We start from the raw sequence: 15,188 nt of genomic DNA, 5'->3' as shown, positions 1-15,188 counted from the left end.
GCTTCTGAGGTGGAAGAAGGTGGACCTGGTGACAGACTTTATGTGTGGCTGAAATGAGAGGGTTGAGTCCAGTATTACGCCCAGGTTCCTTACCTCTGTGGAGGGGCAGATGGAGTAGCCGTCGATAGATAGAACGAGGCGGTAGATTTCTTTAAGGAGGGCTGGGAACTATGAGTTCAGTTTTCTTGCTGTTGAGTTTGAGGAAATTGGCGGTCATCCATGTTTTGATGTCCTGGAGGCAGGCAGTGAGGGAGGAGGGTAGGAGGGGAGCAGAGGGTTTGGTGTGGAGGTAGAGCTGCGTGTTGTCTGCATAGGAGTGAAAGTGGAGGCCGTGTTTCCTTATAATCTCACCGAGTGGGAAGAGGTAGATGGAAAAAAGGAGCGGACCTAGCACCGAGCCCTAGGGAACATTCTGGTTAACAGGTGCTGGAGCTGACCTGGACCCCCTGAGGGATACGTACTTCCACCTGTTGGTCAGGTACGATGTAAACCAGGACAGGGAGGTACCAGTGATGCCAAGGGCACTTTCAAGGTGGTCTAGGAGGATTGAGTGGGAGTGTCTGGATAACATGTCTGATCGTTAAACTGACACAACCATCATGTCACACCTGGACAAGAGGCAGGGGAACTATGTGAGAATGCTATTCATCGACTACAGCTCAGCATTCAATACCATAGTCCCCTCCAAACTCATAGCCAAGCTCAGGGACCTGGGCTTGAACTATGACCTCTGCCAGTGGGTCTTGGACTTCCTGACGGGCAGACCCCAGGTGGTGAAAGCAGGCAACTGCACCTCCTCATCCATCACTCTCAACATAGGGGCCCCCCAGGGCTGTGTTCTGAGTCCCCTCCTCTACTCCCTGTACACACATGACTGTGTGGCACAGCGGAACAACAACACAATCATCAAATTGGCTGACGACACAGTAGTGGTGGGCCTGATCTCTGCAAACGACGAGAGGGCCTACCTAGAAGAGATAAAGGTTCTAGCAGGATGGTGTCAAGAGAACAGCCTCTCCCTGAATGTCAGCAAAACAAAAGAGATGATTGTGGACTTTAGGAGGTCGGGGGTCAGGGACTACAGCCCCCTTAGCATCGACGGGGCACCGATTGAGAGAGTGAACAGTTTTAAGTACCTCGGAGTCCACATATCCGAGGACTTGACATGGACCACACACATTGACAGTGTTATCAAGAAGGCACGACAACGCCTCTACTTCCTTAGGCGCCTAAGGAAGTTCCAAGTGAGTCAGAAGATCCTCAAGAACTTCTACTCATGCACAATAGAGAGCATCCTGACTGGCAATATCACCTCCTGGTTTGGGAATAGCACTGCACAAGACCGTAGCAGACTACAGAGAGTGGCCCATTCAGCCGAACGCACAATTGGAGGTGGGCTTCCCACTCTCCAAGACATTTACAACAAGCGCTGCATGGGTAAGGCTAAGAGAATAATCAAAGACCCCAGCCACCCAAACAACTGCCTCTTTGAACTGCTGCGGTCAGGCAAGCGATACCGGAGTCTCATGGCAAGCACAGAGAGACTCAGAAGGAGCTTCTATCCCCAGGCCATCAGGATGCTCAATGAACAATGAACAATAACAAACCATCAATACAACCACAGCACACACATCCACTCACTTTAAATAAACAACACACTGTAGCACCCACTTTACCACTTTAGACACTAACACACTTTATATTTATATTTATTGGTAAGGAAATTTGCACATCAATCTCATTCCTTATTGCACCTCATTGCACCTCACCACCACAAGGTGGCACCACAAGCTAAGCTATACCTCACCATTTCTACACTGTACTGTACCTGCACTGTATATACTGTACATACTGTATATAGGTATATTGAACATTTTTGTAGTTTACACTTGTTTACGTACTTGACTTTCTATTTTATACTTATATTATACTTATTTTATACTATCTTGTTATTATCTAGCACACTCTCAGGAGCAAAACAGAAAGAAGCATTTCATGCAAAGTATTCTGTATTTCTGTATGACAACTAATAAAGAAACTTGAAACTTGTCTGGAGACCTTGCTGGCCTTTTAGCCTTTTCTTCTTTCACACAACTTTCCTAAAGTGATTACAAATAGTCCTACAGGTAGTTTTAGAGGACAGTCCTACAGGTAGTTTTAGAAGGCAATCCAACAGGTAGTTTTAGAGGACAGTCCTACAGGTAGTTTTAGAAGGCAGTCCAACAGGTAGTTTTAGAAGGTGTGTGTGTGTGTGTGTGTGTGTGTGTGTGTGTGTGAATATGAGCGTTTCAAGTTTGTTTATTATTTGTCACAACTAAATACAGAATACCTTATGATAAGATTCTTGTTTCTGTATGAGCCCCTGAGAGTGTGCTACATACAGTAAAAAGAAAGTAAGTAAAAAAGTCATTAAGAAGTAAGTAAAAAGTAACTAAAGTCAATATACATATATACATTATATACAATACAGAGTAAAATGAGTAACAGTGAGGTACAATGCAGAGGTATAAAACTTAGTGCAAATGAGGTATGAATGTAGTGCAAATCTATTTAATAATAGATAAATATAACGTGTGTTAAAGTGTCTAAAGTGAGTAAAGTGAGTGTTAAGGTGAGTGTTTGTTTAAAGTGAGTGTGTACATGTGGATGTGTGTGCAGTGGGTGTAGATGATGGGTTGTTACATATTGTCATTGAGCATCCTGATGGCCTGGGGATAGAAGCTCCTTCTGAGTCTCTCTGTACTGTATCACTACACTGACACCAAGTATCGATCTTTAAAAAAATAAAAGGTCCCATTGACAATCCCATTTTGCTGCAACAAAAATTATTGGAGTGAGGTGAAAATACCTATATATACATGTATTGCAGATGTTGATTAGGTTCTCAGTTGGGGACATCATTTGCAGTTGGAAAAAGGTAATAAATCACAATATATCTCAATATTGTAATACTATCATATTGTGACTCATGTATCGTAACAATATCATATTGTGGGGTATCTGGTGATTCCCACCCCTAATATTTATATTATGTACAGTATGTGGCACATGCTCAGTGTGTGTGTGTGTGTGTATCCTGTATAGCTTTTCCCAGGTCAGTCAGTGTGACTCCGGTTCCCACTGAGAGACCATCTGCTGGTTTACATTTAGGTACATTTATTAGTTAGTTAGTTGGTACTACTTGGTAGCAGTCTAATCGGCATAGTCTAGCTTGGTACCTACCTTTAGCTATTAGCAGTCCAATAGTCGTAGTCTAGCTTGGTACCTTTAGCTGGTAGCAGTCTAATAGTCATAGTCTAGCTTGGTACCTACCTTTAGCTATTAGCAGTCCAATAGTCGTAGTCTAGCTTGGTACCTTTAGCTGGTAGCAGTCTAATAGTCATAGTCTAGCTTGGTACCTACCTTTAGCTATTAGCAGTCCAATAGTCGTAGTCTAGCTTGGTACCTTTAGCTGGTAGCAGTCTAATAGTCATAGTCTAGCTTGGTACCTACCTTTAGCTATTAGCAGTCCAATAGTCATAGTCTAGCTTGGTACCTTTAGCTGGTAGCAGTCTAATAGTCATAGTCTAGCTTGGTGTAACGTCTGGGGTTCGCTCTGCTCAGTGAGTAGAGCGAAGAAGAAGCTGGCGGCCCCCCTACCAATGATAAACGGCATACACAGAGTCCACACACACAGCTTCGATCACAGGGGAAATAAAAATCAGATCAACGCAATATTGGATATATAGAGTCCTTACCTGGTCTCTGATGTAATGCAAAAAAATAATCTAATTATTTGATCGCCATTCCAGTTATCCACAGCAATCCTGTCCCCGACATTACCGAGCGTTACACATGAACGGGCGGGCGGGGTTAGTGTTCCATGCCATCGTTGTAAAGGCCTGCCTTGCCTGAGTATTTAAACCCCGCCCCCATGGCTCAGATCGGCACAGAAAACACACCAGACCGTTTCCAATGAAGTAAAATAGCTCCGCAAGGCAGTAGAGGGCGGTGTTGACCGTCTGCCAGCTCAGTCACATTCACCAGGGTCTGCAGAGGCTGCAGCCATGAATTATGAATAGATATAGCGAATAAAAGAAATAACGATCATAAAAACGAGTCATAACATGCGCAACGTGTAATCTAACTAGTGCGCAATGGATCACGTTCAAAATATAAATAATCTTAAACCACTATTCATGATTCTGCCTAGAGCCAGGACTCAACAGTGTGCGTTTCGCTCGCATTTGATAACTTCCGTGTTTCACTTAAATTCCATGTGTTCAATTGCAAATATAATCAATTGTTGTTGATTTTTCTGGTAAATTGATCGTTTAGAACGAGTTAACTCGTTCTTGGCAATTAATGTGTTAATAAAGTTTTCAATCAATCAATCAATCAATTGCAGTGTGAATTCGTTATTGAAAGTTTATATTACTGTGTGTATAATGCAGCACCGTCGCTTGACGTGTTTTCCATTTAACGTGTTTTGGAGACCTTGCTCTCTCCCCTTTATTTTCCCCGGTTTATTGTGTAGATTACTGTATGTATTGTGAGAATTATTTAACGTGTTTTGGAGACGGAGATTTCTCCCCTTTTGTTTATCTGCCATCGTATGTCCTTTCAAGTAGTTCTTTGTTTGAAAGTGTTCCTTTGGCATAAGTTCAAAGTCATAACATGTGCAACGTGTAATCTAACTAGTGCGCAATGGATCACGCTCAAAATATAAATAACTTATCTTAAACCACTATTCATGATTCTGCCTAGAGCCAGGACGCCTAAATATTAAAGGCAACCAACTTGTGTCTAGCCACGCCCAACTTGCGTCTAGCCACGCCCCCGCAGCAGCAGCAGAGCTTTGTCACGGCAGCATTATGTAGCAGTAATCCCCCCTTTTTTAACATCCAGAACTAGCTCAATTGGTAGCGCTGCCTTGCTGTGGATCCTGCGGTCTGTTTTTTTTTTTTTTACCGTGCATTCTTTCGCCGGTTAAGTTTAGGCATGTTAACTTTAAGCATTGTTTCGGAGTTGGTTAAAGTTAGAAGGGTTAAGTTTAGGCGCTGTTAAGGAGCTGGTTAAGGTTAGAGTTTGTCTTAGAGAATGGCAATATTTTTTAACATGCATTCTTTCGCCGGTTAAGTTTAGGCATGTTAACTTTAAGCATTGGTTAAGGTTAGGCATTGTTTCGGAGTTGGTTAAGGTTAGAAGGGTTAAGTTTAGGCGCTGTTAAGGAGCTGGTTAAGGTTAAAGTTTGTCTTAGAGAATGGCAATAGACAGCCTATTTCCGCGCTGCAGCGCGAGGCAATAGACAGCCTATTTCCGCGCTGCCGCGGTCACATGGGCGTAGTGGCCAATCAGAGAAACGCTAAACACAAGTTGGTTGCCTAAAATATTCAAGCAGCCAGGACTTAACAGTGTGTTTTTTGCATTGACAGGTGTGGTGCACTCTGAGAACCTGCAGCACCTGGAGGAGAAGGGGGAGGCACCCAAATCCACCAACCAATAGCAGCACAGCTCAGAGCAGTGAGGCAGGGCCAGTAGGCTGAGCTGGGAACACTGAACTGGCCAGTAGCTGAGCTGGAAAGGCTGTGCTGGCCAATAGCTGAGCACCATACCGGTAAGACCCGCCTCTATCACTAACACGTGAGCTCTACCTGTCCACAAGTTTGGATATTGTGTGAGTGTGTGTCTGTACAGTGTGTGTGTGTGTGTGTTAGGGCTACAACGATTAGTCGACGTCATCGACCATGACATTTTGTCGATTTGCATATTCATAATCGACGCATCGTATTGTTGTTACTTGTATGTGCTTTTTGCTGTGGAAATTGCAGACGTATTTTTATTACTTGTATGTGTTTTTTTGCGGTGGAAATGGCAGACATTCAAAGTCATAACATGCACAACGTGTAATCTAACTAGTGCGCAATGGATCACGTTCAAAATATAAATAATCTTAAACCACTATTCATGATTCTGCCTAGAGCCAGGACTCAACAGTGTGCGTTTCGCTTGCATTTGATAACTTCCGTGTTTCACTTAAATTCCATGTGTTCAATTGCAAATATAATCAATTGTTGTTGATTTTTCTGTTAAATTGATCGTTTAGAATAGATAATCAACAAATCGATAAAATAATCGACAGATTCATCGATAACAAAATAATCGTTAGTTACAGCCCTAGTGTGTGTGTGTTTTAGTGCTGTGTAACATTATTGATAGGTCGTTATTGTAAAAGAAAACCCATTCTCAATAACTCACCTGTATTATTTAAGGTTAGATAAGTAAAAAATAATAATAAACAATAGTGTTGTATAAGGTATTATAGCATTAGTATATACTGTGTAACATTACTATTGTAGTATTGTAGTGTCAGAGATATATATAATGAGACAGATCACTGTGGAATCTGTTAATAACGTTTTCAATCAATCAGACAAATGTATAGAAAAGTTTTTATTATAACATTCTTTCATATAACAAAAAATTATATTATTGTTTAAGAAAATGTTTTAGCCCTATGCTTGGATATTATTTTAGGCATAGCAACAAATAAAATAATAATAATAAAATGAATAAATAAAATATTAAATAAATAAATAGGCTACACGTCTCTCTTTTTGTGTTACAAATTGGGCTCACCGATATGAACATAGGCCTCTTTACTTACTTAAAAAAGGAAACATCAAGAAATATGTTTATGGTATTCCACCATGCCATGTGTGTTTTATTTTATAATGCTCATGATTATTGCTGCAGTCTGAGTCATACAATACTCACTGGCTTTCATAAAAGACTAACTTGTCTTGCTCAAGACTTGTTTATGAGTTTTAACAGACAGCACTGTATCTCGCTCAACCAAAGCCCCATGTTCTCCAGTGTTATCCCATAATATCTGAGTTTGCAATGCATGTCAGGTACCACAACAGAACAATTTTGATTGACAGTCAATTCTGTTAATTACGTCACACCGCTTGCACCCGCCTCTGCTGTTCTTACCACCAATCGGCAAGCGCATATTCGTTTTTTTACTTCCGGAAAGTCCGCCATTAGGCTACACGAGAGAATCAAAACAAAAATGTCAGAGCTCGCGCTAATAACATTAGCTCCCCGCCGCCCACGAGTACCAGCGCTCCGCAGGAGCAGGACCAAACTAGGCATGATGATTTTACTGCAAAGAAATTATATATATATATATATTATGTCATAATAAAAGCTTTTCTATACATTTGTCTGATTGATTGAAAACTTTATTAACTGATTGCAAAATGGGTACAATTCAGTACGAGCTCTCTGAGCAAAGGAACTGAGAGATATGAAGAGACTAATGCTTGCTATGGTCGGGTAAATATGCTGATGTTACTAGAGCTAGCCATGTTGCTGTCGCTAACGATGTTAGCCATACCTGTAACGGTGGCTACTGCTGGCTCACTGTTCTCTGTCACATTTTCATTAGACGGCTCACTAGGTCCAACACGTCGAAAATATGACGCAATACTGAGGTTACTGGTGGTTTTCTTCATTTTTAGCCTAGTAGCTAATCAGACAGTCACAGTGAGTGCTCAGTCGATATTTCATACCCGTGTACAGCTCGCGTGAGTGACGTCATCGCGTCATCACACGCTTTGGATTAATTTAGGAGTGAAATGCGAATGCAAGGGTTGAAATCACTACTCGCAAAGGTGCGTCCAAATATTTTTCTCCACTCACACAGGTTATATATAGGGGCAATTTGCGATAACCTTGTCGCACTGTACAGCCCTGCATAGTGTAATAATGTAGTAGTATTATGTTAGTAGGTCATTGTGTAATAGTGTAGTAGTATTATGTTAGTAGGTCATAGTGTAATACTGTAATAGTATAGTAGTATTATGTTAGTAGGTCATAGTGTAATAGTGTAGTAGTATTGTGTTATTAGGTCATAGTGTAATAGTGTAGTAGTATTATGATAGTAGGTCATAGTGTAATAGTATAGTAGTATTATGTTATTATGGCATAGTGTAATAGTGTAGTAGAATTATGTTAGTGGGCCATAGAGTAATAGTGTAGTAGAATTATGTTAGTAGGACATAATGTAATAGTATAGTAGTATTGTGTTAGTGGGTCATAATGTAATAGTGTAGTAGTATTGTGTTAGTAGGACATAATGTAATAGTATAGTAGTATTATGTTAGTGGGTCATGGAGTAGTTCTCTACTGTTCCTGCTAACAGGAAATATTAACTTCTAGAGGCACTGTGTGTGTGTGTGTGTGTGTGTGTGTGTGTGTGTGTGTGTGTGTGTGTGTGTGTGTGTGTGTGTGTGTGTGTGTGTGTGTGTGTGTGTGTGTGTGTGTGTGTGTGTGTGTGTGTGTGTGTGTGTGTGTGTGTGTGTGTGTGTGTGTGTGTGTGTGTGTGTGTGTGTGTGTGTGGGTGCATGTGGGCGCGTGTGCGTGTGCGTGAATGCGTTCATGTCTTTCATTGTTTCTTGGCTCTGTGCCCAGAGGTGATGCATGGCAGAGGTAGAGAGAGAGGAGGGGGGTCAGAGAGAGAGAGGGAGGGGAGAGAGAGAGAGAGAGAGAGAGGTGGGAGAGACAGATAGAGATAGGGAGGGAGGGGGAGAAAGAGAGAGGAAGAGATAGGGAATTTAAATTTAAATTGTTTTACTTGACCTCACTGTATAGATGATGTATCGTGGCTTCTATGCTAATCACTGCTTCATTCAACTTCACAACCATGAACATGGGCCACTCAGAGGATGCAGGGTGAATTAAGGATGAATTAAGGGAGAGAGAGAGATAGAGATAGATATAAAGAGAGATAGATCAATAGACAGACAGACAGACAGACAGACAGACAGACAGACAGACAGACAGACAGACAGACAGACAGACAGACAGACAGACAGACAGACAGACAGACAGACAGACAGACAGACAGACAGACAGACAGATAGACAGATAGACAGATAGACAGTTAGATAGATAGATAGAGATAGATCAATAGATAGATATAAAGAGATAGATCAATAAATAGATCAATAGATAGATAGATATAAAGAGTGTGTGTGTGTGTGTGTGTGTGTGTGTGTGTGTGTGTGTGTGTGTGTGTGTGTGTGTGTGTGTGTGTGTGTGTGTGTGTGTGTGTGTGTGTGTGTGTGTGTGTGTGTGTGTGTGTGTGTGTGTGTGTGTAAGATAAGATATTCCTTTATTGATCCCCTTGGGGAAATTCAGGCATCATAGCAGCATGGGGGGGAGGGGGGGAGGGGTACAGGTAGTAAAACAACACAGTATACAGGTAGTAAAAGACAACACAGGCAGTGTAAACAATTTGATCAATATGGTCAATATAATTTACTATCTGACTAGCTGAGGAATATTCACATTATTCACAGTGTCACATGAGGTGCAGTATGCAAGAGGTAGTGTTATAGTTTACTATCTACTGAGTGTACATTAATCAAAGTACCAGGGTAGTCTACTTTGTCCCCCTTGGGTTCCTATAAGTCCCAGGTCAATGTCTGGTAGCAGTCGCTGTCGCTGCCCCCTGTTGTGGGGCCTGGAGGCTGCTAGTCGCTGCCCACTGTTGTGGAGCCTGATGGCCGCTGGTATGAAGGACTGTCCAAGGCGGTTAGTTGAGTGTCGGGGGGGGATGAGTCTGTGGCTGAACGAGCTTCTCATCTTGACTAGCTCGTCGTAGAGGGGGTGGTAGGGGTTCTCCATGATGGCATCCAGCTTCCTTATCATCCCCCTCTCTCCCATCACCTCAAGTCTAGGTAGCTCGACTCCCACCACGGAGCTAGCCTTCCTCACCAGCTTGTTGAGCTTGTTGGTGTCCCTTGAGTTGATGTAGCCTCCCCAGCATGCCACAGCATAGAAGAGGATGCTGGCCACAACAGACTGGTAAAAAGACTGCAGCAGTTTGTTGCACACATTGAAGGACCTGAGTCTCCTCAGGAAGAACAGCCTGCTCTGTCCCTTCCTGTAGAGGGCCTCTGTGTTGTCCGACCAGTCCAGTTTATTGTTCAGGTGTACCCCAAGGAACTTGTATGAGTCCACCATCTCCACATCCACCCCTCGGATGGAGATGGGAATCGGGGGGGGCCTCTTCTTGCCCCTCCGGAAGTCCACCACCAGCTCCTTGGTCTTACTGGTGTTGAGTTGGAGGTGGTTGCTGTCGCTCCACCCCACGAAGCTCTCCACCAGGGCTCTGTACTCCTCCTCATCATCGTCGGTGATGTAGCTTACGATGGAGGAGTCGTCTGAGAACTTCTGCAGGTGGCACCCGCTGGAGTTGCGGCAGAAGTCTGAGGTGTAGAGGGTGAAGAGGAAGGGTGACAGCACAGTTCCCTGGGGGGCGCCGGTGTTGCTCACCAGTACGTCAGACTGACTGTCCTTTAGTCTGACGTACTGTGGCCTCTCAGTGAGGTAGTCCTTGATCCAGGCCACCAAGCCGTGCTCCAGCTGCATCGCAGAGAGCTTCTCCGCTAGCAGTGACGGCTGGATGGTGTTGAAGGCGCTGGAGAAATCAAAGAACATAATCCTCACTGAGCTGCGCGGCTTCTCCAGGTGCGTGTACGCTCTGTGGAGCATGTAGATGATGGCATCCTCCACCCCGATGTTTGCCTGGTATGCAAACTGCAGGGGGTCGAGGGAGTCACGCACCAGGGGCTTGAGGTGTTGCAGGACCAGTCTCTCAAACGTCTTCATGACGTGTGACGTCAGAGCGACTGGCCTGTAGTCGTTGGGGGTGCTGGGACGTCCCTTCTTGGGCACCGGGACAATGCAGGAGGTCTTCCAGAGCTGGGGCACCCTCTCCAGCCTCAGGGAGAGGTTGAAAAGATGCTGGAGCGGTGCTGCCAGCTGCTCTGCACATACCTTGAGCACCCTGGGATTGGTGTTGTCCGGTCCTCTGGCTTTGTTTACATTAATTTTGGAGAGCTGCCTACTGACCTGACTGGTTGTGATCGTCAGGGTTGGGGGTGGTGGGCAGTCTGCTGGTGTTGGGGGTGGGGTGCCGTTGCTGATGGGTGTGGGGGGGTGGGGGGTGGGGGGGCTGCTTTGTAGGTGTGATCTGGTGCTGGTGTCGATGGGTGGGGGGAGGGGTGTGGGGAGGCCACTCTGGTCAAAGCGGTTGAAAAACGAGTTGAACTCGTTTGCACGCTCTGGAGGGCCCTCCACAGCTGTGCCCTGCTGTTTGAAACCAGTGATCTTCCTGACCCCCGCCCACACCTCCCTGGTGTTGTTGGCCTGTAGTCTGCCCTCCAGCCTGTCCTTGTAGCTGACCTTGGCTGCCCTTAGCTCTTTTTTGAGCTCCCTTTGGACAGCCCTGGCCTGCTCAGTGTCCCCTGCCATGAAGGCCCTCTTTTTCCTGTTTAGCAGGTGTTTAATGTCCTTGCTAATCCAGGGTTTATTGTTTGAGAAGCAGCGTACCCTCTTTGTGGGTACGATGCTCTCCTCACAGAACCTGATGTAGTCTGTGATGCAGTGGGATAGTCCATCAATGTCATCACCGTAAGCCCTCTCAAACATATCCCAGTCTGTCGACCTGAAACACTCCTGTAGCTCCTCCTCGACGTCGTCAGACCACTGTGGGACAGACATGGTGGTCGGAGGCTGTCTCTTAATGAGAGGCGTGTATGTGGATACAAGCCTCACAAGGTTGTGGTCTGACTGGCCGAGGGGGGGCAGGGAAGTTGCACTGAAAGCCTCCTTCACGTTAGCATACAGGAGGTCCAGAGTTTTGTCTCCCCTGGTTTTGCAGGTGACATACTGGGTGAAGTTTGTCAGGGTCTTGTTCAGTCTGACATGGTTGAAGTCCCCATTGATAAAAATAAATGCATCCGGGTGTTTTGTCTGAAGCGCCGCGACGGTGGAGTGTATGACGTCACTCGCCTGCGCCGCCGCCGCGCTGGGTGGGATGTAAACAGTGAGAGCCAGGACGTGTGTTATTTCTCGCGGTAAATAGTATGGCCGCAGACTCAGTGCCAATAGTTCAATGTCAGGGGAACAGATACGTTCCTTAATGGTGATGTGCCCCGGGTGGCACCATTTGGAGTTAACAAAGACAACAAGCCCTCCTCCTCTCCGCTTGCCGCTCTGTTTACTCCGGTCGGCGCGCACCACCGTGAAGCCCTCCTGTTCTATTGCACTGTCCGGGATGTTCTCGTTCAGCCAGGATTCGGTGAAGCACAGTAGGCTTGCCTCCTTGTACTCACGCTGGTTGATCATCAGGGCTGAGAGCTCGTCGGTCTTGTTGACCAGCGATCGCACGTTCCCCATGACGACAGCGGGCAGGTAAGGCTTGAATCTCCTGCTGTCCTCTCTCCTGTCCTTCACGCTCGTGCCAGCTCGATTTCCCCGTCTGCGAATCCTTATTTCGGCTGGTAGATTCCTCGGTGGTTCTGCAACTCTGTTTCGAAAGCAGAGGAGAGCCTCCCTCGGGTAAACCAGCCCGCCGTTGTTGCTGTTGTTGTTGTTGTTGTTGTTGTCGTCCTGCCGCGGGTAAACCAGCCTGCCGCCGGTGTTGTTGTCCATTGTTCAGAGCTGTGCTCGACCGAACTTGCCTAACTCAGCTAACTTCACAGAAGTTGTTACAAATGCCTTAACTTGGTCTAAAGCAACGCACAGTCACTTATACACCTATTATGTAAGTATAATCACAAAAAGAATAATTAAGAAAGTAGTAAACGCGATAAGAAGTAAAGGGGGTGGGAGCTGCTATGAAAAGGCTGCCACTCTCCTCGGCGCCAACTACTGTGTGTGTGTGTGTGTGTGTGTGTGTGTGTGTGTGTGTGTGTGTGTGTGTGTGTGTGTGTGTGTGTGTGTGTGTGTGTGTGTGTGTGTGTGTGTGTGTGTGTGTGTGTGTGTGTGTGTGTGTGTGTGTGTGTGTGTGTGTGTGTGTGTGTGTGTGTGTGTGTGTGTGTGTGTGTGTGTGTGTGTGTGTGTGTGTGTGAAGTAATTACAGTGTTGGACGATAGCCTGTCACTGTGTTAATATTGTGTGTGGGCGTGCCCGCTCCCTTTTTAATTACAGAATGGTTTAGCTCTGATAACACCCACTGCCACACACACACACACACCCACACACACACGTACAAACACACTCTCACACATAACCCTCTAATGCCTACATAGACAAAGGTTCGCCTGGACATACAGTAGTGTTGTATTCTTGCCAATTCTGAGCTTATTCTTGGAGTCAGTATCAAGTGTTGTACCTTTTATGATTCAGGGGAACCTACACTTTATTTCTGATGCAGTGTCAAGTCACCATCACCACCATACATTTGTGTGAGCATACAATATTTGACAAAAAAAACAGAGTATAAAAAAAAAAAAAAAAAAAAACGTGTTGAATACCAGGGAATTATTGTTGGAAAGTTCTATTTCGGTGCAAAAGCCTTGCTTTATTCATTTCTTTATTTCTTTATTTATAGAAAGACATGTGCAAAGGCCTTGATTCATTCATTCATTTATTTATAGAAAGACATGTGCAAAGGCCTTGATTTATTAATGTATTTATTTATTTATTTATTTATTTATTTATTTATTTATTTATTTATTTATTTATTTATTTATTTATTTATTTATGTATTTATTTATTTATTTATTTATAGACGTGCAAAGGCCTTGATATACATTTACATTTAGTCATTTAGCTGACGCTTTTATCCAAAGCGACTTACAAGTTCTGTACGACAAGTCATCAGGAAGGGCACAACTCTATCAGCTGAGTAACAATGTTCATCAAGTGTTGAGTGCTACAGTGTAGGTTAGTATATTACAACAAGTGCATGACAGTAAGGTTAGTTAGGGTTAGATATCTTTTTTATTTTTTATTTTTTTTAAATAAAAAATGTATGATATTTTATTCATGTATTTATTCTTAATTCCCATCATGTCACTGAGCTGTGTTTATTGTTACATCGTATCAAGCTTCATAATGAGGTTCATAGACCTGCTATCCAGGTTGCACAGTTACCTGCTGCCTATGAACCTCTATGGTTTATAATGTTTGATATGATGTACGGTTTGCAACCATTTCCTCAGTAGGACTGAAGACACGTCTGGTAATACTGTGAGCTTCCTGTTTTGGAGAAGGACATGTATCATGGTTTTTGAAGGATAAAACACTTGACCCCATTGGATTGAATTGGAGCCTGATGAGAGGATGTGAACATATTGTTTGCAGTTGTTGTGTGTTTGTGTTATGCTGTGTTTGTGTGTTTGTGTGTGAGAGAGAGAGAGAGAGAGAGAGAGAGAGAGAGAGAGAGAGAGAGAGAGAGAGAGAGAGCTGGATAAATATTCCCATGATGCACTGCGAGTCCCAGCCCTCTAATGGACTTACATTCCTAAAGAGAGTGTCGTGTGTGTGTGTGTGTGTGTGTGTGTGTGTGTGTGTGTGTGTGTGTGTGTGTGTGTGTGTGTGTGTGTGTGTGTGTGTGTGTGTGTGTGTGTGTGTGTGTGTGTGTGTGTGTGTGTGTGTGTGTGTGTGTGTGTGTGTGTGTGTGTGTGTGTGTGTGTGTGTGTGTGTGTGTGTGTGTGTGTGTGTGTGTGTGTGTGTGTGTGTGTGTGTGTGTGTGTATAAGCCCCTTCAGCAGGGGGTGGATTGAAGGGCAGATTAGAATGAGATCTCCTATCTACATGCGCGCGCACACGCACGCACACACACACACGCACATACTCAAAGTGCATGTGTATCTTGGTCTAATCTGAAGTCACTGAATTTGGATCCAATAATCTGTATGGAATATGAATATAATATGGAATATTAATTATGTAGGCTATATGAACGATTACTGGTGTGTGTGTGTGTGCGTGTGTGTTTGTTTGTTTGTTTGTTTGTGAGAGCGAAAGAGAGAGACAGAGATCATGGTAGTGTGAATGTTTGGTTTATTAAGGTACTGGCCATTGTATAAACAAGTGCAAATGTGCAACAGCTACACACATGCATCTACACGTGCATGCATTCATACACACTTACACACACAAACAAGCATCTACATGTGCATGCATTCACACATATACACACACACACACACACACACACACACACACACACAAACAATCATCTACATGTGCATGCATTCACACATACACACACATACATACACACACACACACACACACAAACATGCATCTACATGTGCATGCATTCATACACACACACACACACACACACGCACATTTCAAGCACTATGGAGGGAACACCAGTGCTCTTAAGATGTTCATTAG

The sequence above is a fragment of the Notolepis coatsorum genome (genome assembly GCF_963971535.1).
Source record: "Notolepis coatsorum genome assembly, chromosome: 13".
Classification (NCBI taxonomy): domain Eukaryota; kingdom Metazoa; phylum Chordata; class Actinopteri; order Aulopiformes; family Paralepididae; genus Notolepis; species Notolepis coatsorum.
This window is presented reverse-complemented; position numbering follows the sequence as displayed.